Below are 26,006 nucleotides of genomic sequence, written 5' to 3'. Positions count from 1 at the left end.
GGTTGTGTTTTGAGTCTTTTTAATTTTAATTTAAGCAAAAGATAGAACTTTAATTTTTGGGTTAGAGTTGATCTTTTTGTTTTGGAAGTTGATTATTAAGAGTTTTGTTTCTTCAATTTCAATTATTGTCTCCTTTATACTATTATGAATTTTTATGTGTAATTTTCTTGTGATTGTTGAAAGAATTAAGATTTTGATATTTAGAATTTTCATATAATTTTTATAGAATTCTATTATTTGGAAATTCTCTCTTTAAAAAAGTTTCTATTTTTAGAAAAGTATTTTTGAAGTTATCTATTTATAGAAAATATATGTTTAGAAGTTTCTACTTTTAGAAATCTTTATTTTTTAGAAAATTCCATTTTTTTTAGAAAAAAAGTATATTTTTAGAAATCCTATGTTTAGTTAAAAAGATATTTATAGGAATTATATTTCTAGAAATTTTATTTTTAAGAAAAAACCATTTAAAAAATTCTATATTAAGAAATCTCTATTTTTAGGAAAAAATATTTTTAGATATTTATATTTTTAGTAATTCTATTTTTAGAAATATACATATACAAATAATGATAATAATTCTATTTGATGAGGTTTTATATGAATTATTTATTAGAGAAATAATACATTTTATTAATGAACCTTATTATACAAGGTGAATATAGTGAGACTTCACAATAGTAAATAGTGTAATAGTTATGAAACATTTGTAGTCAAGTTAAACCCTTAGAAAATAAGTGAACTTTTATTCATCAAGAACTATTTATGTGTGTGTTTATTATATTCATGTTTGTGGGTTACTATGGGGGTTTTTTTGGTTGGCCATAGGGTTGTACACCGAAGCTTGGGAAATGTTTGATTTTGTAATTTTTATGTGTGAAGTGGTCTACATAATATCCATAGTCATGATTATTCTTTCCCAAAAAATGTGCTAAACTCATGTGTAGTGATGGTTTGAGGACCAATCTTGTTATGTTGTAATTTGAGGACCTATGTGCATTTACGGTTTGAGGACTAGTGTGAACTTGTGAGAATGGTGAATTGAGGACCCATGTATATGAAAATTATGGCTTGAGGACCAATGTGTATGTTCCTATTTACCTTTTGATAGAACCATACTTGATTACTATTCAATTTATGATAATTCTTTCTACGTGTTGAGCTTAGGGTAAGTTATCTAGATTTATGGATAGGGGTAGCTTGCAATAAGCGTCAGAGGCCACAAGTGGTTGCTAGGATCACTTATTAAAAGTAAATTAATCAAGTGGTCACATGATACATTAAATGAGAATTTTTAAAATGAATTAATAAGATATGAGCCTCGGCTGCACCTAAGTACTTGATTGAGGTCTTGACTAGGATGGAGTGGGAGAAGACACTTGATATATTGAGGTCTTGCATAGTTACTAGCCTTGTATGTATGAGAGCTTTACTAATGATGCATATGGTCACATGAGTGTTTGGGTCTAGAGAGGGGCTACCGGGATGAAACTTAAGGGTTAGAAATATGTGATGATGCTTCCCTATATACATCCTAGGTTTCCTTCATGTGTTGTTGCTTCCAGTTTAGTGTGCACTACCTATTCAATTGAGTATTGATCTTGATATTTGATTGATTTTTTGGATTTTTTCCTTTTTTATGTGAAATTATTTTATGGTTTGATATTTGTATGGAGTTTTTTATTATCTCCTCAGCATGGAGGGAGTGGGCCTACTTTGGGTTCCACGAGGCTAGGAGGTAGCGTCACCTTTACTATTGAGATATGTGTCGATTTCTTGTACCAGTGTTGGATGATCCTTGTACCAATTATACCATTATGATTCATCTTGGAGATTCATTCCATCTTCTTGTCTTATTCTTGTGTATTGATGATTGTATATGTACTTTGGTTTGTATCTCATACCTTGGGACATGCGCAATTGATGTAGAGATTCTATGTATTTGGATTATGTATTAAATAGATTTGGAATTTTCATATGTGGCAGTGTTTCATCTACATTATGTGAGTTGTAATTTATTATTTGTACTTAATGAATTTTAACATATATGTAAAATTCTACGTTATGGAACCCTTGAGATTTGTAACCTATGTTTGAGTTGTAAAGTATGAATGTATTATCTCAACTTGTTTACTTGCTTCTTCTTGTTGATACATTTTTATTACATTATTGTTTGTAAAATCTTGAGAAAAATTAGTCAATAAACTTAGTTGCATTGTTTAGGTTAATTTCTCTTAGATTACTTAGCGAGGCATTACACTTGGTATCAGAGCACCAATTTCTATACTGGGAAATCTAGGAATATTATGTGCCTACTATATGTCTAAATGGTTAAACTTGAAAATAAAACTTAGACATAAAACTATCTTGTGTTTCGAACATTACTTTATAATAATTTATCATACATCTATACTGCTATCTATTTTTAGGCTTCCAGGAGTAATCTTAATTCTAGGAGGGGTGGATGTAATGCCTACCCCATAGTTTTCTTTTTTGATTCATATTATCAAACTCTTTTAGGCCACTTTTATGTATGTGTTGGTTATTTTGGTGTTATTAGAGATTACTTATGTATGACATTATATTGTGATATGATTTATATCATGACTTATTAGATAGTATGAGATATCATGCATTGATGATTAAGCATTCAAAGCTACTTTTACATAGTTATATATACATGTTGATGATAATGTTTTATGTTATGATTATTAATTACTTATTCCATACTTGCATGTGTATGATGTACATGTTTGTTTTACATTTCTGCTTGATGTGTTTGATGTGGTTGGGCAGGGAGCATAGTCACCTTCGAGTTGGGATATAAACGATGTACCAATTCCCACCATTGCTTATTTTTTTAAATATATACATGTACATGTTTATCTTTTATGTAGGTATTGGGAATCAACTTTCCTTAATTTAAAAGATGAGTGTTCTCTTTCACAATATCTTAATGGTAAGAGGGGTGCTAATATACAGACTCAAATCCTATCCTAAACCATTATTGTCTACAAATATGGACAAGTATTTCCTATCCAAACTAGTTAAGATGATGTAAATTTGTGAACCTAACCTTGAGCATGATGGTCTTGTGAGTTTTTGTTACGTGGTTCAATCATGTGAGTTTTATCTTATATTTTCACGGTAAAATAAATTCATCAAGATTAATTATGACTTAGCAATAATTAAATCTTATGATGATTGAAACATAAAATGTTAGAACATTAAAGTGTAAAAGATTAATTTAATACCTTTTTTTAATTAAAAAATAATTAATTAAAGTTTATATGTAAAATTAAATATATAATTAATTATTAAATCAAAAACCTAAATTAATTACATAAACAATATGAATTGATATTAAATATCAAGTTGCATATTATATTGTGTTACATTTATTAATTATAATTTAATTATGAATTTTCATAATATAGCGTGTTAAAATATTAATCATTAATTAAATATTAATATGAAATTAAAATTGTGTATTCAATTTAGTAAATTCAATTATGATTTGAGTTAAAATTTTACTGATTTGCATGAATAAGTGATGTAGTACAAGGCAAGTGTACCTCCAAAGGAGATGACCAAGCTCCCAAAAAATGCAACGCAATGAAATATGACAAGTTACAATTGCAAATAATACACTTGTAAATAAGAGATCTTCATATACACCACTAAATATTGTTTGATAAGACAACTCACATTACAAAAAGATAAGCAACATGCTAGGTTGTAAGGCCTTCCTGATTAGGGCCAATTGCATTCCATATTAACAAAAAAACTCACTATTCCAAGCTTCCTTCAAATATCTACTTGATTACCACTTTCATACTACTCTACTAAGACTCAATGGCACTACATATATAGCCATCAAGACACACAAGTCAGCTTTGAGTTCACAATCTCCATTTAATGAAATGTGCATTATAATATAGGATTGACCGTCAAATAATAAATGACTAAATACATATTACTAGAGATAACATTATGGGGCCTTGGATATAGATCCACACATTAACTAGATGTCTAGATCTAAGAGCGTGCAAGCCAACTCTTAAATATAGAAGTTTGTTGAATTAAATTCCAGACATCATATGAAAACACCTGAGGAATCAACACCTGAGAAGATGAAGCATAACTTCTTCCAGTTGTCACGTTAAATTTTGTGCACATAGGAAAAATATCCATAATATATTCAAAAATATGTAGCCAAGCTCATAGAATTTGGGAAAGACAAATAAGTGTTCACCAAAAACAAAATGTTAGATAGGTAAGTGTAAAACATAAAACAAAAAATATCTTTTTGGGTGACACATGATTTCCAACATCCCAAGGATGCTCATGCATCGGACACCCAAGATGACAAATGATGTTGCACAAGGACTTATGAACATAAGAAACTCAGAACATAAATCCCATGCTCATTCTTAATCCACAAATCCTCTTCATCAATTAATATAGAAGTCTATCCAAACTCCCTACTACAACCAATTGTATCATCGAAAACCTCGGATCTACTACTTCTGATACAACTACCAAGATTAAATAAATCATACTATCTATATTTTTTCATCTAATTAGGATATTTCTTTCTTTTACCTCTTTTCTAAATCACAAGATCTATAGATAACTTAATGTTAGACTGTGTTTCATTAATAGGAACCTTAACCACATGCTCTATTATCTTCAAATTTAAAGTCTTGAAAACACTTAGGTTCTTTTCTTTGACAACTTCATCACCATTCAAATTAATCAAAATAAATTTCTTACCATCCTTCTCAATTGTAGAAATATTCTTTCTATTATCATGTATAGCTTCTCTATCAAATTGCCGAAGTCTCCCAAGTAAAACATGACAAGCACTCATGTCTACTACATCACATAAAATTTCATCCTTAAAAGGTCCAATATTGAAATTAACCAAGCATTGTTCTCTAACCTACATCCAATGATCATATTAAAACAAATTGATATCATAAGGAGTAGGATATTTTAATCTTTGTAAACAAAGTTTCCTAACCATATCTCCAAAAATAAGATTATTAATACTACCTCCATCCATAATAACTTTACAATATTTACCTCCAAACTTACAAATAGTTCAGAATAAGTTTCTTCTTTGCATTGGTTCCACATCATGCTTATCCAACATGATTCTTCTCATTAAAAGAGACTCTCCAACTTTTGGTGAAGTCATATCAACATCAGAAGATTCCACGTTTTGTTCTTCTTATACTAGCAAGTTTTGTTTGTCAAATTTCACATTAGGATATTCAAAAGCTCGGTGTCCATCCTTTCCACATTTAAAACAAGTACCTCTAAAATTAAATGTCATAAGTCCTATATTTAATCAATTAACACACACACACACACACACAAATTTTTAAGGATTAATAAATCAAATAAATCTAGTAATGTGTTATTGTTGTTAACATTGAAATATAATTTAATAATCACCATTAATAAATCCATTAAGTATCCAAATAATATTTACATTAGTTATAAATAAATGAAATGAAAATTTTAATTGAATTTATTACTTAACTAATAAAGCAATGACTATAAGTCACTAATAAATGATTAAGGAAAATAATATATTTATTCTTAAATGAGTATCCCAAACCTATTGGCCACAACTCATGCCCTCATTACATATAAATGATGATATCAACTTGCCACATAGACACACACCGCAAAGCAAGAGATAAGACCAAGGACAAAGTATGTCATGAGTAGTATAGGATAATCCACATCACCATCAGTTCGTAATCGAAGACCATAGTGAGTGGGAACAGGTTGCAAATGTTGTCGACAAGGTATCCACGTGGACAACCATCATTCACTTCGGATGCAATCAGAGTGTAGGTCATGGGAAAGTCATTGATGGAAGGTAGTGACCATAGTAAGGAAATCCGCAGAGTACAGAGAGATAGTTAAAAGGAATGTTATAATGTAAGTAGGTAAGTAGGTATATTATAATGTAGTTAGGATTAAAGGTTCTGTTAGATATGTTCGGTGAGACCTAAAAACATTTAAATGCAAATAATAGTAATATAACTAGTATAGAGTAATACTATTATTACTAATCTAGTTTATATAATTTATATTTAAGGATTCTTAGGATCACAATTAGGAATGTTAAATTATATTTATATATTGTGTAATGGTACTATTACTATTACATAATAATAACTAGTATATTTGGTTGTTAGTTATATTCAAATTATTTTATTAGAACTATTACTAATACATAGTAATAGTGTAAATATTATTATTAATTTGTTATACAATTTTAATAGGAGTGAGAATTAGGATTCATAATATGAATAAATAGATGTAATAATAAATGTAAATCATTTTAAATGTAGGAAGAGTATAAACATTTAATATGAATCTATTGAAGAGAAATGAAGTACATGTAGTCTAATAGGTCTTTCAATGATGATGGCTAACAAATCAAGGATCATTCTAAGTAACCCAGAGGGTCTTCCCAGAGGATTATGAAGCCTGACTTGAAAGGTAGTGTCAAGGAAGAAGGCCAAATAAATGAAGGTTGTTCCTCATGAACATAGGGGATCCTCCTAGATGGTTCGGAAGCTAGATTAAGGGATCCTCAAAGATGTGTAGAAATAGTAATAGTCTTGATATCAATCATTAGAATTAAAGTTAATAGATTATGTTTCTAATAATTTCTATAGGTAAACATGTCCTAAGGAGTGGGGACATTACACTAAACTTCTCGTTAGAAATAACTTGCTTACCCTTATCAACCTTAGTCAAATGTTTACCTTGATTTCTTCCTAACTTTTCTTCACCCTTCAATGCATACTAATAAGCATCCTCAACTAAACTAAGTTTCAATACCCAATATTCATTCCAAACATTGAATTTCTAACCATTAACATACCTAGCAACCCTCTCCTTAGAAGATTCATGATGTCTAGATCTAATTTGTATTTTGCAAAATTATTTAGTATAAGTCTTCATAGACATATCCTTTCTCTTCAAGTTATGCAATTTCCTAAAAAATTCAAGTTCATAGTCTCTGAAGATGAATTTAGCCTTCAATCGATAAATCATGGGTTTCCATCTACTAATCTTAGGCTCATCATTATCTTCTCTATCTTTCTATAATTCTTTCCGCCACAAGGAAATATGACATTTCAACTTAATTTGTGCTAACCTAACCCTCTATGGATCTACAATATTTTCAAGCTCAAATTAATCCTCAAGTTCATTAATCCAATCTATTAATTCCTTGAGATCTAAAGAACCAGAATAATTTGAAACTTCCATTGTATGAATCTTACTAACTTTTTCCATAGCCTTCAAAAAAATTTCTTCTTCTACAATGATCTCTACTTTAGGTACTTCAAGATCTTCAATAGCTTCAACATATTTGTCTTTTGTTTCAAGATGCCTTCTCAAGCCATTCAAGACATTTCAAATCTCATTCCTCATCTCAACCTTGAATTCTTCAAACATATTCTCCAATCTCCTAGGGTTCATTCTTCTAGGTGACATACTAACTTACAATAAGGTGAAAATTCCTCAAACTTTAGTGATTTATGCACCAACAAGGATAAACATGTCTGCAATAGGATTCCAAAAAAAACTTGAGCAAGTCCTTTGTAACAGTAAGTCATAACTTCAATCTACCACCTCACAACCAAGGATCCAAGTCTTTATAAGCTCTCTAAGATTTTAAAAAAGAAGAAGGCTAGATCAACAACAGTCAGATCCAACCACCTCTGACAAGTCACCAACAAGATCAACCTCTAGTTTAATCAACCAAATCAACAACCTTTATCTTTGATAAGATTGATCCTCCACATCAAACAAATCAATAACCTTTAGCTCTAATAAAATCAATCCTCCAGATCAAACATATTATAAAACTTCATCTTTGATACCATCTAATGTAGTATAAGGTAGGTGTACCTCCAAAGGAGATGACCAAGCCCCCAACAAATACAACACAATGGAATATGAAAATTTACAATTGCAAATATCACACTTATAAACAAGATATCTTCATATACAACATTGAATGTTGATTGATAAGAGAGCTCGAATTACAAAAAGATAAGTAATATTTCAGGTTATAAGGCCTCCTTAGTTAGGGCCAATTACATTCTAGATTACTGACCAGACTCAATATTTCAAGATTCCTTCAATTATCTCGTTGATTACTATTTCCATACTACTCTACTAGGACTCACCATCAAATAATTAATGACTAAATACATATTACAAGAGATAACATTATGCAACCTCGGGTATAGGTCCACATGTTAACGAACTATCTAGATCCAAGAGTGCACAAGCTAACTCTTAAATATGGAACCTCACTGAATTAAATACAAGACATCATATAAAGAACAATAGAGGAATCAACACCCGAGAAGACGAAAAACAACTTTTTCTAGTTGTTACATTGAAATTCTGGGAACTTAGGAAAATGATCCATAATATCTTTATAGTGTGAAGTGAAGCTCACAAAATCTAGAAAAGACAAACAAGTGTTTGTCAAATCAAAATTTTAGATAGGTAGTTGTAATGTGTGTGTGTGTGTGTGTGTGTGTGTGTGTGTGTGTGTGTGTGTGTGTGTGTGTATCTTCAAGTGATGCAAGATTGCTAGCAACCCAGGAATGTTCCTACGTCAATGAGGATTATTAGTTATATTAATTTGGCATATTCTATTTTAAGTTGAGCTCTAATTATGGTGATTTGAGTTAGGTGGTTAAAATTGAGTTGCATATTATGTTAGATAACTGAGAGGGGGATGAATTAGTTATAACCAACTATCTTGCAAGTCCTTAAAACACTTCTTTATAAACTTAACACTTTAAACTTCCCAATCAAAAGATCAATATATAGATAAAACTTCACTATAACATTCAACTTAATCTTTGCAGTAAACTATTAACTTCATATACCAAATATTAGAGGAAACTTCAAGTAAATACCATGTATATACCAAGTTGCAATAAGAAATGATAAACATGAAACACAATCGACACCCATCCATTTTGGCACATATATTTAACATGGAAACCCTATAAAGGGAAAAATCACCTAGGACCAACAACCAAAAAGTTTTACTCTTCTAAAGTGAGCTCTATTAGGAATTAACCTTGTTAAAGGTTACATACACCTTGTTAATGCGACCTAGTTAGAAGATTTACACCAAAGATCATTAGACCTTATCACTCCTTAATATGAGTGGTCTTCTATAAAGGAATTACAAACATTCAAATGAATGTCACAATAAAATGGATTTACAAATAAGATTGTTAATGTTAGAATTTACAAGTGGGAAGAATACTTTTGAGAGTGGTGGGGGGTGACTCAGAAGTACTAAACTTTTAACTAAAATCAATACATGCATAAAACATTTCTAATTAACATGAAAGTAAAGGCATGCATGAAAATAGACAACACAATATTTGATCACCTAGAAACCCTCCAAAATGAGAAGATAAAACTGGGGTGGGGATGACACCCACAACTTATCATTGCAACAATATGTAACTTGTCAAGGTTACAAAGTTTGACCATCATCAATGGCCTACCCTATAAGATTCATGCCATGTTAAAGGCTCCAACACTCTGTTAAAAGTGTACATGTCTAAAGGATTTACAAAACATTCACTTGGAATGTCACCTTGTTAAAGGATTTACAAAATGGTTGTTAAACCAGCCTATCTTCATAGGATTTTCATTCTCCTAATACAATGGCTAGAAAGTATAGTAGAATGTGTTCTAATCACTTACAATCTTCAATTGCTGATTTTAGATCAATGTTTAGTCCATTCTAATCCTCACTAATCTCGTATGAAACTTTTGTGATTGTGATTCATTGTTCTACTAACTGATACTACAATGTTGTCCTTCTTCTAAGTCTTTTCACCCCTTTTACTTCCTTCAAACTTTGCTAGTATTTTCTCCTTGCATTCATTCTCTTTTTGCACACTCTCTCATACATTACTGAATTATGGGGTTTCAACCTCCTTAAAAAGGTTTCATGACTTAGGGTTAGGTATGAATCTACGATTGAGATTCATCCATCTTTCCTACTCAAATCTTTCCATTTTTCTGATTGGTTGCATGTTGATTTTATAGGGAATCAAATAGATTCAACCTTATCTTTAAATCCTTTGAGATTCATCATATGTTATCTCAAAAATGGTTTACATCTTAGTTTGTGTGGGCACAAACTCTTATGTTGATTCTGTGTTACTTGACACTTATTGATTACTGATGCTCAGCACATATAATTTTTTTGTCTTGCTCAGCACCTATAGAAATTCTATCTTGCTCGACACCTATAGTTTACTCGACACATATAATGGCTAGGCATCTATTAGTCACTCGACAATTGAAACTTGCTCAGCATCTAAATGACTCGACACTTGTTGAATTTCCTGCTCAACACATACTATAACTTGGCATCTATAATATACTCAGCATCAACTTAAAAAATTTCTTAAGAGTGTTGACACTCAATTGTCAAAATCAATCTGAGATCAACAATCTCCCCCTTTGACATGAGTGTCAAAAACACTTAATTATACATGATGAATCTAATCTTTTCAAATTTAATACATATATACAAAACTTCAAAAAAATTCTGAAGGACTTTATACCTCAAAATTTATAACTCCCCTTGAGTTGATGTGCCTTTGCTATATCCACAACTTCTCATGTTGGATTTGTCTCATGTTGATTTTCATACTCTTTATCTCTGCCTTGCCTTGTCATTCTTTCTCTATCTACTCTATAATAACTCCCTCTTTCACACATCTTCCCTTGCAATTATTGTTTCCTTTTGGCTTTTCAGTTTCTCTCCCCCAAAATTTAATCTCCCCCTTTTTGACACTTATGTCAAAGGGCTCTATAAATTAACTAAATATTTAACCAAAAAGGATTTATTTACCTCCATTACTATCCTCAGAGTAGCATCCCAATTCTCCAGTGTAATTTCTAGTGATTTTATCTGGATGGCTAACTCTACTGCAAGGTGAACTAGGCCTTCTAATGTAGAAAGATTAGGGTCTTTCTTTAACACATTTTCAGCATAGGCTAGTTCTTTCTACAAAATTTTCATGTGTGGGGTTATGGAAAATTGAATCTATTTCAATTTGGCCTTTGTATTTACCTCATCTATTGTTAACACATCTAATTCTTTCTGAGTGTGAAGCGTAGAATTCTCACTCTGAGCTGGATGATTGGGTAGTTTCATGCTTGATATCTTTAAATTCCTCTCTAAGCTCATTATTCGTTAGCTATTTTCTTGTGTGAAAATTGATGGGTCACACAATTTTGAGTACAATGAGAATATGTTCTCAAGTACTGTCTTTACCTTTTCAATCTTCTTGGCTAACTCAACTTGTGAAAGTGCAATTTTAGTACAGATTTTCTCATTTACCTTCACCTAAAATTTCCTTTCTAACCATTCTAATAGTTTTGCATTTGTATCAAGATCTTGATTCTATACTGGTCCACTATCCTGGATAGTTGCTCCATAATGGACTTAGTTTCATCAAGTGTCTGCAAGCTAAATGCATCTAGAAAGATGTTTTTTATCTCTGTGAGGCCTCGCCCCGACCCTTCGTAGCCTTAGTTGTTATTTTATCTTTTTGTTACTCACGACTCGAGATGTTGAGACATTATCAGATACTTGAACTTATCATATTATTTCATGCTATGTGATGTTACTTCTAGATATTTGATGTTCGTCATTTAAGGTGTTAGGTATATGTACGTTGATGAAATCAGTAAATGTAGGATTGATGCTTTGATTTAAGAGTTTTTAAATGGTTAAGGATTAAGTAGGATGAAGAAACCCTTATTAATGTATGTTTCAATTTATGAGAATTACTGATACGTATATATGTACATGTGATTTTTGGGGCTACTGATGTGTGCAATGAGTGTGCAGATATTTTAGTCGAGGAAACCGACGGAGGAACATAACTGATCTCTATGTGCTAATTTTGGAAACTTTGTTGTTCGTAATTCATGTATTGTGCTGTGAGATGTATGTATGTATCTTTCTGTGTTCAGTGAATGTTAGTATTCATAACTGTGTTCTTTTAGTGTCGCTTGACACTCGTAAATTGGTTATGTTCTTCTGTATGCTATTTAGGGTTAGTTGTGTAACCCATGGACCTAAGTCAATTTAAGTTAGTGTCAATTTGCTAATTGAGTTGTTAATCGAGTTTAGTCATCCCTAATCCGAATTAGTGCTTAATCTGCTTTTTAGAGTTGTTAGTTGGTCCTAATTTTATTCTTAGCTTTTGGATGACTCTAAAACTATTCCTAAGACTTCAAAACATGTTATTATTATACCCAAAGGGTATGGGTATGGGTTGGGGGTCTTTTCCAACCCCTAAGCCCCTTTTGTTGACTTTGGATGCCACTCAAAAAGTGTCATTTTACCTTTGTGCGAAAATTGCAAGTGGTTGCCATGAGTTGTCTTACCCCACCTCCTTTTAGTGTCTAACCATGGTGTGGGTTGAGTTAAGAGTTTCTAGAATGACAAGTGGGTGGGAGAAGTTATTGATCCCTTTGGTGGTTGAGTTGGAGGCTTATTTAGAGGCCTTTGTTGGGCTAGTTGGGGGGGTTACCCAATCTCTACATTTAGAGAGGAATTCTTGAAGGTTGAGGGAAGGAAAAGGGATACTCTACTCAAACTTGTTCATTTCCATTACCTCTTGTGAAGGTAGGAAATTCTCATCTCCCTTATTCAGTTTTTATGTTTGTTTCATGTTCATGTTACCTTGTTGTTGTTTCAAGGTTTGTATGTTTGTGGGTATGTTGGGAAGCTTTGGAAACCATGTATCTTTGGTTGATTTCCTTCCATGTTTATGTTTGAAATTTTGAGATTTTTCTTGCATGGGTGTTTTGGTATTACTCACCCTTGGGGAGGGTAGAAGTGACCAATTTTGGGAAAGGTCTATTTAGTCGGACTCCATCCAGTGTAGAGTCTCTTCTCAGGATGAGAAGAGGGAGAAAAGGGTAGGTTGTTATGGGCCCCTACCTGTCAGCACAAACCTTGTATGATTCTGGTATGTTGAAATGGAAGAACGTAAGTTCTTGGTATATAGCCCCGATTGGGCATCTGTTGGTGTTGTGCTTGACTTCTCCTGGTTGGAAGAATCCACCTTTCCCTAGTTTTTATTCTTTGTGAATCCTATTGTGTAAACCATGTATGATTATGCATGTTCGATTGTGTCTTGGTTATGCTTGGTTGTCACCCGATCAGATATTTGTTTCCTCCATGGTTCTAGAAATGAGATGCAGAAAACATTATAAATCCCTTGATTAGGGTCATGAAGAAAATTTTATTAAATTGTTGAAAATTGGGATTGAGATCCTATTGTAAATTGTATTTTAAACCTTGTTGTAATTGGCTACGAAGCCGGGTTTTCTTCCTGATTCTTTCCCGGCTGAGCCTTGGAATCAGGTTTGCCAATAAAATTGGTGTTTGAGCATATTTGGTTATCATGTGATCTAATTGTGATTTAAATTTAGATGGATGCACATCAAAATAGGATGGAATTGATGTCGATTAAATTTGGCAAAAAAATCTTAAGGTTTCTTGTATGTTGAAAATGAAAATTATGATCATGCATGTAGATTCAGTTTTCATGATTATTTAAATCAAATAATTATTGCATGATTGAACAAAATGAATAATTCAAATCTTTTGGTATATTAAGTTGTAACAAATCCTTATGAATTTGCTTTGAAAAGAAAAATAAAAAATCCCCTCTTGATTAATAAATCAATTTCAAATTTTATACTTAGAAAAATAAAGCAAAAAAAAAAATGTTCCAAGAGAGTAAAAACTCTCTGGTTTTTGTATGGGGAAACCAATTTTATTCTTTCCTTTGTAACAGAGAATATTTAAAAGATTCTCCTAACTATTCCCTTTTGAATTAGATAAAGAAATTAACTTTTTGAATAAATAAATATATAAAATTCATTAACTTAAAACAAACAAAATATCCTAACTTATCATTCCATGATCAAATCACCTAATTAACTTTTGAAAACTTAACTCTTTCCCAAAGATGGGCGCAGACCTTTTTGACCTATTTTTTTATATTATATGTACTTGTTTTGGTTGGAGAGGCCTAACATGATTTAGTGCTAGCGAATGAGAAGAGGGCAGGATGTCATCTTTGGCATCAAAGTCAACCAATAAATGTATGACTCATGCATTGCTTTAAACACAAGAAAAGAAAAAAAAACTTCCACTTTCTCCTTTGCTAGCGCCTAGTCTTGAAGATCTTGTCACGCATGTAAGGATGGGGACAGATCTGCTAGAAAGAGGACTTGGCAGCTTAAAACAGCGTGCCACTTCTAGGAGAAAATGCTTGGGGTGGATAGATGTGTGTGGGAGGGAAAGAGTTATTTCATCTCTTACATTGACTGACGCTAAAAAAAAAACAAAGATAGTTAATGTCTTAACTACCCACATCAAGTGGAGGAGCAGCTTACGTTGGGACAAGTTGGAGTGAGAATTTGAAATAGGGAAGAGTATTTAATGCCTCCCAAGTGAAGGTATGGTACAGCCACGTAAGCAAAGTCAATGGAGACCTTGCCCAATTGCTTGAGGGAGTCTTGGGCACGTGATTTAGCCTCAAGAAATTTTGCATGATAGATGTTAGTTTGGATAAATTTAGTTAGTTGTTTTATTTTATGTATTTAAATTTGTGTCATATCATATGATTTAGTTAGTTATATATATGTGTTATTATTTGTGATTAGTTTAAGTTAGTTTTGATTTATAGTATTAGGAGTTAATTTTAGTTAGATTATATTTTCATGTTAAATTTTTGTAACATTAGTTTTAAATTAATGAAAGTTTTTAGTTAGTGGGTATTGGCTTGCTAGTTAATTTTAATTAACTTAGTTGGTTACTTGTTTTAGTTAAATTTAATTTTGGATTAGTATTAGTGTTAGGATTAGTTTTAGTTTAGTATAGGGGTTTTAAAGTTAATGATAACAATCAAGTTGTTAGTATAATAAATATAGCGTTAGTATTGGATAAATATTAGAATTTGTGGTAGTATCAATTAGATTGTAGAAAGATTTTGTTTTAGATGTAAATATTATTAAAGTTTAGTTTAGTATCATAATTTAATCCAGGTAATAAAGTATAGTTGTGTGTGTTAGCAGTATTATTGATTGGTGAGCTTTTATGGTTAGTTTATATCTTTATCAAGGTTTACAAGTTAGATAGATTAGTATATGTTAAAGTTAGGTTTTATTTAAATTTAGTCGCTTTATTTTTTTGTATATAATTAGATCTTTTAAATTTAGTAAGTGGGTATTAAATTTAGTTAGTTTAGTTTTAAATTAATTTAGTTGTTTAATTATTTTAGAAAGTTTTAATTTAATGATTAGTTAAATATAGTTAGTTGTTATTAAATTGGATTTAAGTTTAATAAGATTTAGTTGATATCTTTTAAAGTAGTATTAGTTAGCAAGTATTTCATTAAATTTGTTTTAAATTTTCATTTGTGTTTTGTAAAGATAAGTTATGTTTTACTTAGTGTTCTAAATAATTATTTAAATGTAATTTTGTTAGTTTTAATCGAGAATCGGTAAGTAATTGTTAAAATTAGATTCTAATTAAAGCAATTTAAATTAGTATAATTTTGTAGTAACATAACAATGTCGATATCAATCTAATAACGAAAGTTTCAAATCTTAATAATGGAATCGTTCTCAAGTTTATAATCTTAAGACGTAATGTAGAGAACATGTACTAAAGCTATTATAAATCTTTTCAACTAAGAGCATGTTTAATTATTAATTCTTATATATATATATATATATATTTATTTATTTATTTATTTTTAAAGTGTGTGTGTGTGTGTTTTTACTCCCCGAAATCTGGGCATGACAATCTCAATTAATGTTTGCCTTTGTTTATACTCATTTTTTAGTATCTCATGTTTCTTTTTCTTTTCCAATGCCTCTTGCACTTCATTTATCTGTTCAATGTTCATAATTTCATACTCATACTTAGGAATGACTATTTCTTCATCTAGAGTAGGGTCTCCATAATGAACTACTTTTGCAACCTTTGTAGAGCTCGAGCCTGGTGCTAAAATTTGAAGTGGTATTGCTTCAGTGCTCGACTTTTGATATGTTGCAGTTGGAGTCCTTGTTGTAGGAAAATTTATCAATGTTTGTATTGCCTCTTGCTCCTTCTCGTTAGGACATTCCTTGTCTTCTTCAAATCTTTCATTTTCAATTACTGTGATCTTTAGGGGTGCACCTTGTTCTTGTGCTGTAGAGATAGAGGTATCCATCTATCCTTTTTGATCCTTTACTAGCTCATCGGTAGTTGTAGTGATTGGTACTATGGAGTCAACCTTTGTAGATGTTTCTATTGCTATTTGCACTATTGGTTGTCCACTTGTAGATGTTGGGATATGAGAAGGTGGTTGTTATGGATTCACCTTATCCATTGTGATATCTTCTACAACTTTTTGTAGTTCTTCCACACTCACCAAGACTGGATTTGTACACAATTGAGCCTATAATGTAGTTTGGTGAAGAATCTTTTTAAGATCCTCTGCAGTTAGTGGATTTATGTTCTGACCAGAATTGTGAATTGCGTGTCTTGCACTCTTGGTTTTGTTTGCTACTATTCAATAGCTTCCATATCATCCTTTTGTGTCCCCTTCTCCACTCTATCATCTACCTTTTCTTTTTCTCTTTGTTCTTCCTTATCATTGTCCTCTTCTTCTCCATTATTTCTCCCTTCAAAGGGATCTACCTCTCCTTCTTTGACAATTGTGAGGCCATAAATTAATTTGCATATTTGAGTGGAATTTTTGACAACATCTTCAATTTATTCTAAAGAATACTAAAGGCTCTATACTGGGGTGCAAATTTTCTCCCATGCTTCTTATTTGCCTTACTAATTTTCCCTTTAGTGAGTTCAAGCATTACTCAAGCCAATGTTGACTCTCTTTTTACTTTTTCCATATTGAGGCAATAATGCCATTTATTTTCTACAATAGAATATAACTCCTTAGGCATTGAATTGTCAAGTTCAAGTAGAGTGTTCTTGAACTTAGCCATCATAGTGTAAACTGATTCTTCCACTATGTTTTGTTCTTCTCTAGTCAACTTATTAAAATCAATGCTTTTTAAGCTTGATAGTCTGCATTATCTCTAACGTTATCACATATATTTTCTAGGTCAGACTTAGTGATGTGACTTACCACTATGAATTGGCAAATGTCATTAGACTCTATTCTTTCTTCATCTAATTCAAGAGGTGCAAGATACTTTCTTCTTAACTTCTTCTTGGCTAGACCTTCCTACTGAGTAGTCTTCTTCTTTTCCTACTCCTTAGCCTCCTTTGTTGTGGCTCTTGTACTTGCCCTTTTAGTAGGCTTTTCTAGGCTTGGCTTGGCTATCTTCTTGCCTTTGGGCTGAGCTATAGGCTATTTTTGGACTTTTCTCTTCTTTGGCTCTGGCTTAGGTGCTTCCTTGGCTTACTCTTCCTCCTCAACACCTTCTACCTCTTTTGCATCTTCTCCCATGCCTTGGGTCAATGCAAGTAGTGCTTGATTTTACTCATCTTCATCCTCATCTTCCTCTTCAACCTCCTCCTCACCTTTTGTTGTGCCTTCACCAAATCTAGCCTTAAGCTTTTTGACCAGTTTATCCTTTTTCTTCAGGGTTGAAGCAGTTTTCAATTGCATTTCAACTTTTGACTTAACAACATCAAAAGTGCCAAAAGGTTTTGAACTTTTTTCAAGGTCTTCTGCTAGCAATGTTTTGATTGCTATAGATGCCTCATCAATATTGATTTCATATCCAAGTGGCCCCATCCATCTCACCCTTGGTACTAGTGCTTGGATGTATGTGAAATCAATGTCAACCAAGAAACAAACGTCATTAATATGTTGTTCAACAAGAGAGACAGGTATCCTGAGTCTCTATTTCATTAACTTCTTAAAGTCTTTGAAGTAGCTGGTCATTATAGTCTCAAAAATTTCCCCCATCTGCTCCAGATATTTATTAACTTGTACTGCTATTGACCTATTTCTTTTCTAGCTTACCTTTCCAAAAGAGGGGAATTCATTCTAAACATAGAAATATAAGCATATCAAAATTGATCCAAATTTGCATTGGGCACCCTTGGACCTCCTTATTGCTCCCAAATTCTCCACAATCTGTTGTAGTTGTAGTTTAGCTAGATCATAAGTATGATCCTTCTTAATAGTTTTGTATCCCACATCAACTACAATACAAGGTACACTGTTGAGTTGGCTTGACTAGTAGAATTTATGAGATATGACCCTAATAGAAAATTCTACAAGAGGATCTTTGATTATGTCAATTGTCATCCCTCTCTTGTTCCACTTTGCCCCAATGTTCTTCTCTATGGCTTCTTTAGAATCACTTCTTAGGGTCTTTGGTCATTCTAGGGTTGGGTACCCGGTTACTCTATGTATAATTCTTTTAGATAGTTTAATGGGTCCATCTTCCAACCATAGACATCCATCATAGATTCTACTTAACATAGTTCTTATCCATTCAGTTTTGAATACAATAGGCAAATCTAGGATGCAGGTTAAGCCCTTCCTTTCAAAAATTTGAAACTCTTCCTTCAATACCCCATTCTCACAAAGTTTTCTATATGCTTCTCGAATCTCCTATCACCAATTGCACCTATTTTATAGTTATAATACCTTCTAGCATCTTGCACCATCACAACTTTAGGTGGAATAATAGATAAAGCTCCAACAGGGTCATTTTTGTATGCAACTTCATGAATTGGTCTGAAATCTAGCTGTTTAACTTTATTACTGACCAATTGGACCTCAAATGACTCCTTGTCCTAGGGTTTTCTAGAGCTAGATGCCATTTCTTCAAAATCCACTTGGTTAAGAGATTTTCTACTACAATGATTAGAGAGTAATAGTAAGTTGATATGTTTGAAATAGAAACTACCTTTACTTGGTCAAATCTCCATTTCACTCACCCATTGTTCTTTTTTCATCATACTTCTTCCTTCTTACTGATCAACTCACACACATCAACTTTACACTTCACTTGCTAGATCTCACAATGTTGCTTTGCTCGGTTTCACCTTCTATCTTCTTCTTCACACATAAGTTGGTCAACAACAATGTTTATCTTGTTCATCTCTTAAATAGATGTCTTTTTATTGCTTCACCATATTTTTCTTTATTTTGCTACTAAATCACAAATGTCTGATCTTCATCTAGCTCATATTCATTGAATCTAGACTCTTGAGTATCACACTTTCACTTTGAACTTTGTGCTTCATTTTAAATCATGAAATATATTGTATCAAATCTTCTGTGAATTTATCTAGTTGTAGATCTCATAACTAATTTCATCCTTATTTTTAGAACTTCTTGATCAATCCATATTTTTGTCAAATGTCAACCTCTAAATCAATTCTCTACAAATTGTTCTTCTTTCCCTTGTTTGGTTAACACTATACTACTCTTGATCAATACTAAGCTCAATTAACATTATTCTTTCTCAATAAAATGTTCATCCTTTATTCACTTTACATGTGCTTAGTTACAACTATAATAGCTTGGTGACCACTGAGTTCTTCATTCACTGACCAAACTGACTAGCTCAGTGCATCTTACTATCTCTTTGTCTTCTCACTTCATGACTTCGTATCTTACTTATACATAGTCTAAACACTTAATAAAATCAACATTATATTGTCAAAGTCTAACTCATCAAGTGCCCATTCAAATCCATACACTTATCAATACTTTCTTCATCATCATGCTTTCTTCAAATATTCTTCATCAATCAAATGACATGACACTCTACTAAATTAGCATGATGTCTCACCGATAAGGCTTGACATCAATTGCAACATAACAACTGGTATGACTCTTTCATGTACATTATCAATATTATCAGTTGGAGCTAACATATTATAAATTAACTAAAGTTTAAATAAAGCAAATTGAAAAGTACTTTATTATAAATTTAGAACACAATCTTTTAAAATAAAGTTGAGTAAAGTGACCTAAATTAAGAATTAGATTATCAAAATATTATTTTTTCTTCTTGAAGGGTGAGTTCCATTTTTAGAAAACCTTATGAGACTTTTCTATAAATTAGATGATATTGTCATCTTAAGGATTCATAATTATTAAGTGCGAGAATTTTAGAGATTTTTGGAGGAAAAGAAAAAGTAATTCAAAGTTGGAATTTTTGGTTGAAATTTTGCTCTCTCTTCTTTTTCAAATTGCTTAATTGTTTTGATTAAGGGTTTTGAAACTTTGTATTTTAATTTAATAAAAAGAAAGAACTTTAATTTTTTGGATTAGAGTTTGTCTCTTTATTTTTGAAGTTGATTATTAGGGATTTTGTTTCTTCAATTCCAATTATTGTCTTCTTTATTCTAATATGAATTTTCATGTATTATTTTCTATATGATTGTTTAAAAAGTTATTCAAGTTAAGATTTTGATATTTTGAGTTTTCATATAACTTTTATTAAACTCTATTTTTAGAAATTTCTATCTTTAAAATATTTCTATTTTTTGAAAATATATTTTTAAAGTTTTCTATTTATAGAAAATCTATGTTTAGAGGTTTCATTTTAAAGAAAAATCTATTTTCTAGAAAAAATCTAGCTTTTGAAATCCTATGTTTAGGAAAAGAGATTTTTTGGAGAAATTTTATTATTAGAAAAAAACCATTTCAAAAATTCTATTTTTTGAAATCTCTATTTTTAGGAAAAACTATTTTTAGAAATTTGTATTTTTAGTAATTCTATTTCTAGAAAAAAATACATATACAAACAATGATAATAATTCTATTTGATGAGGTTTTATATGAATTTTTCATTAGAGAAATAATATGTTTTATTAATGTACTTTATTATACTAGGTGAATTTAGTGAGACTTCACATTAGTAGAAAAATGACTGAGGAAGAGTTAATAATGGAAAAGGAGGTGAGAATCATTCAGGAGGGAATACTGGAAGAAGTCAAAATGGAAGAGTTGAAAAATAAGGAAGAAATAGGTGGAAATGCAAGTTTACAAGCATAAAAAAATAAAGGAAAACTAGCAATAGTGCAAACTATAGATGGGACTCTGAACCAAGATGTGGGGAACCAGAAAAAAAAAAAAGAGTCAGAAAATCTCTAGCAACATTAAGGGTAGAAATTGGGAAAGCAAAAAAACCAGAGAAAAATATAGGATACATTGAAAGGTGGGAAGGGGAAGACCCTTCCCAATAAAAAATGAAGATAACAACATGGAATGTTAGGGGACTAAACATCATTAACGAGAAGCACTTACTACAGTGCAATCTCACCTTCTTTAATTCAGATCTACTAATGATACATGAAACCAAACTGACCAAGCAAGAAGGTGAAAAAATAAACAAAAAACTTAGTTGTTGGAAGACTCCACTAAAAGAATCAAAGGGAGCCTTAGGGGGAATAGGTTTGATTTGGGATCCATGGATGATAGAAGTGGAAGAAATGTCAATAAACAAAAATTGGATTGGGGGAAGAGTCAAAAGTCATAAAGCAAACATATAGTTCATAATCATAAATGTATATGATCTGATGCAAATGAAAAAGAAGAAATTTCTATGGAATGAAATCAGCAACTTCATCAACCACATTCAAGAAGAGAATATATGGGTAGGAAGAGTTTCAATGCCATCCTAGACTTAAAGAGAAAAGAGGAGGTTTACAATCAATAATGCTAACTATGTTGAATTTCAAAGAATGGATTCAACAAGATAATCTCATAGAAATCCCCCCTACAAATGGTTGGTTCACTTGGTTCAATAGGAGAAAGGACTTTTGTCAGATATCAGAAAGATTGGATAGATTTATATCTAAAGGAAACATGCAGACCTTCAACTTTTCAATCTTCAATTCTACCCTATGTCAACTTTGATCACTTCCTTGTCAACCTTGAAATCTTTGAACCCCTTAAACCAAATAGAAATCCATTCAAATGTAAAAAAATGAGGTTTAAAGATGGAAGTTTCATGGAAAACATTTAACAAATGGTGGTTGGAAATAGAAGTGGAAGGGTCTAAAATATTATGTTTTGTCCCCAAACTTAAAATTCTTAAACAATATATCCTAAAATGGAACAAAAAATACTTCAAAAATATATTCAAAGAAAAATTAGAAATAAAAGAAGAATTAGAAAATCTAAATAAAGATGTCACCCAACAAGGAATGGATAAGTTAAATTTGAAAAAGAAAAAGTTCTTACACATAAACACGAAGACATTCTTAACAAAGAAGAAATATTTTAGAGACAAAAATCTTGAGAAACATGGCTTCAAGAAGGAGATTGTAACACCAAATTCTTCCATAACAACACAATATGTAATAGAATTTTCAACAAAATATCGAATTGCAAGTAAAGTATAGGTTTTATAATTGAAGAACCTTTACAAATAGTGGAAAACTTTGTAAATTACTACACTAACATTTTAAACAACTATGAACATTCAAATCTCATAGCACAAAAGGTGTTGTTAGAATCCATACCAAAACTTATTACTGAAGAGGAAAACAAGATGTTAAACAAATTATTTACAAAAGAATAAATTAAAAATGACTTATTTAGTATGAAACTTGATAAGTCCCAAGGACCCAACAGCTTTCAAGCCCTCTTTTTTCAAAAATGATGGCATATATTAGCAGAGGACTTATGTGCTACCATAGAAGCAACTAGAAACTCAAGTTTTCTATTGTCAGAAACTATTATACTTTTATTTCACTCATCCCAAGAAATCTAAATATTTAGCACCTAGAGACTTTCACCCTTTTTCTTTATGTAATACCATCTACAAATTTTTATCCAAAACATTAACACAAAGGATTAAGCAAGTCCTCCCCAAATTAATCAATGAGGAGAAAACTATCTTTATTCCTAATAGATCCATTTTGGATGGAATTATTATCATCCAAGAATTAATACACTTGGTTCAAATCCATAAATTGGTATGCATGCTCATGAGTTAGACATACAGAAAGCCTATCACAAAGTAGATTGGAGATTTCTATGCAAAACATTAGAAGCCTTTGGTTTCTCTTGACAATGGATTAATCTATTTTATAATTGCATATCAATGCCAAAATTTTCTATTTTTATCAATGGAACCCCAAAGGAATTCTTCAATTCATCCAAAGGAATTAGACAAGAAGATTCCATTTCACTTTTTCTCTTCATCATTATGGAAAAATCCTTTTGAAGGGCCGTAAAAAAGGCTCAAGCATAAAATGAGATTCAAGCAATATTTATTACAGAAGAGGTCAGCAATGTCATACAACAACAATTTGTTGATGATACAATAACAATAGGGTTAGTAGCCTAGATGAAGCAAGAAATTATAAAGAAATAATAGCTACATATATGAGAGCATCAGGACAAAAGGTACATAAGGACAAATATGAATATTTCTTCTTAAACACCAAAACAAGTATAGAAAATACCATTTGTCATATTATGGGATATAAGAAAGGTAACTCCCCTTGCAAGTATTTAGGAATATAGAAATATAAAGGATCTAGGAATGGGAAAACCTGGGAGTCCATTTTAGAAAAACTTGATATGAAAACTAATAATTGGAAAAATAGATGAATCACTAAGGTTGGATGGGTAACCAAGATCAAATTTGCATTATCAACAATTCCTTCTTACCACATTTTTTGTCTCCCACTTCCAATGGTGTCAAGAATCAAATAAACAAGAAATTTAGGGATTTCTTTTGGAAAGGGATAGAAGAAAAGAAAAAACAAGCATTAATCAAATGAGACAATATTTGTAAACCTAAGAATCTAGGAGGCTTAGGAAATATAAAATTTAGTTGGTAGAATGAAGCCTTCAGAGCCAAATTGGTATGGAGAATGTATACAAATAAAGATGATAAATGGGAAAAAATATTATATAATAAATATCTCAACACCAATGACACCACGACTCTTTTTTGCATGATTAATCCCCTGCAAGGATCAAACCCCTGGAACTTCATGTTACACTGTAGACCTCTTATCACTAATTTCTTAAGATGGGATATGGGTAGAGGGGAAGAAACATTATTCTGGGAAGATTCTTGGGAAGGACTACCCAAGCTTAGCTTTGACTCTCTCCCTAAGACCATTAAACTTAAGTTGATTAATCAATGGGGAAATTTTGTTAAAGACTATAAATACAAAGAAATTATTACTCAAACAAAAATATGGAAATGGAAGATAGTGGAAAATACTAAACTTACAAATCAAAAAAAAATATAGATTGAATAATACATTGATCAAAGACTGATCAAACACATAGATCATTGTGATAAATTAATATAGGGGGCCTCAAAGGAAGGAATATACAAGGTTAAACTAGGATACGAGGTGATCATAAATTCACAAAGATGGGAGCAAATAGAAATCCATCTTACTCTTTGTTGGGACCCTTCATGCCTTCGAAAAATAGGGATATTCTCATGGACAACATCCCAAAATAGAATCCTCACAAGCAACTGGTTCACCAAAATGGGTTTTGAAGGTCCCTTGAGATGCCCCCTCTACAAAAAGGCTTCAAAGATGGTAGATCATCTTCTTTACCAGTGTAGCTTTGCTAAATCATGTTGGAACTAGCTATGTGAGAAACTAAATTGGTCTACAGCTCTCCAGTCCAACCTCTAGGAACACCTTAAAGGCTGGCCAAAAGATGGATAATCTAAAATTTATAACAACTTTTGGAAATTTTCACCATCTATCATCTTATGGGAGATCTAGAAGGAAATAAATAGGAGAATCTTCAATAATGAGGATATGTAGCTTTACTCTTTCCTAAACAAAGTAGAGTCTAGTATCACAGAAGCTATGAGTAATTACCTAAGAAATCACACCAAGGAAGGAGTGTTCCAATAATGTGATGCACTAATAAAAAGGAACTTGAAAAATATAATCAACCCCCTAGGGTTTATACTAAAACTAACAAACTAGCCTAAGAGAAATGCAAATGGCTACCCCCACCAATAGGCTAGGCTAAGGTAAATTTTGATGGTGCATTGAGGGGCAATCTAGGTATTTCTAGCCTAGGTTTCTACATCACCTTCTCGAAAAAGTGGATCTTTAAATGAGTTGAACCACTAGGGAGATTAACTAATAACCTGGCTGAAATTGAAGCACTCTCAAAAGGGCTTTGACTTAGCTTGGAATTAGAAATTACCAAACTAATAATAGAAGGAGATTTACAAATCATTATTAATGCTCTCCAAAAAAAAGACACTCCAAATTGGTGTCTAAACTCAAAATTCAAAATAGTATTAAACATGGTAGAAAAATTTGCAAAGACTAGATTTCAACATATATACAGGGAAGGCAATAAAATAGTAGATGATCTAGAAAATTCAAGTGTTGTTGGTCAAAATTACACTGTTAATAATTTATAGAGTTACCACCTGTGCCATAACTAGAAATGTGCAAACTCACCTAGTTCTTAAAATCTTTTAGATAGACATTATTATAGATTAATCAACTAGTTGGAATAACCACTTTTCAATTATTATCTTTGGCATTTAAGTTAGGAAGCACTTAATTATGAAAACTTGCAACTTCTTCTTCATAATTTATCACTATCCTTTCACATGCTCCCCAGATTACTTCTTATTTATATTTTTGTACCCCACCTCGTACTAGCTCTCGGATGATGGACAAAACATATGGTAAAGGATGCTTCGATGCAATGATTAATTAAGGAAATCTTGTTCCAAGATTTTTTGAATTTCCTACATGAACTCCCTAAGAGTAGATATCACTTCATGATGAGGCCCTATCTATTTAAATATCATATAGGGTGATCTGTGAACTCATTAGTGAAAGTTTAGTATGTTTTTAGGATTAGTCAGTGGTCTTTGTGCATTTTTACTCTCAAGCTTGAGGATGGACATGTCAATTAGGATGAAATGTAGTCTCAGAGAGA

The sequence above is a fragment of the Cupressus sempervirens genome, chromosome 10 (genome assembly GCF_028749045.1).
Source record: "Cupressus sempervirens isolate cs-2001-9-10 chromosome 10, ASM2874904v1, whole genome shotgun sequence".
NCBI classification, from domain to species: domain Eukaryota; kingdom Viridiplantae; phylum Streptophyta; class Pinopsida; order Cupressales; family Cupressaceae; genus Cupressus; species Cupressus sempervirens.
This window is presented reverse-complemented; position numbering follows the sequence as displayed.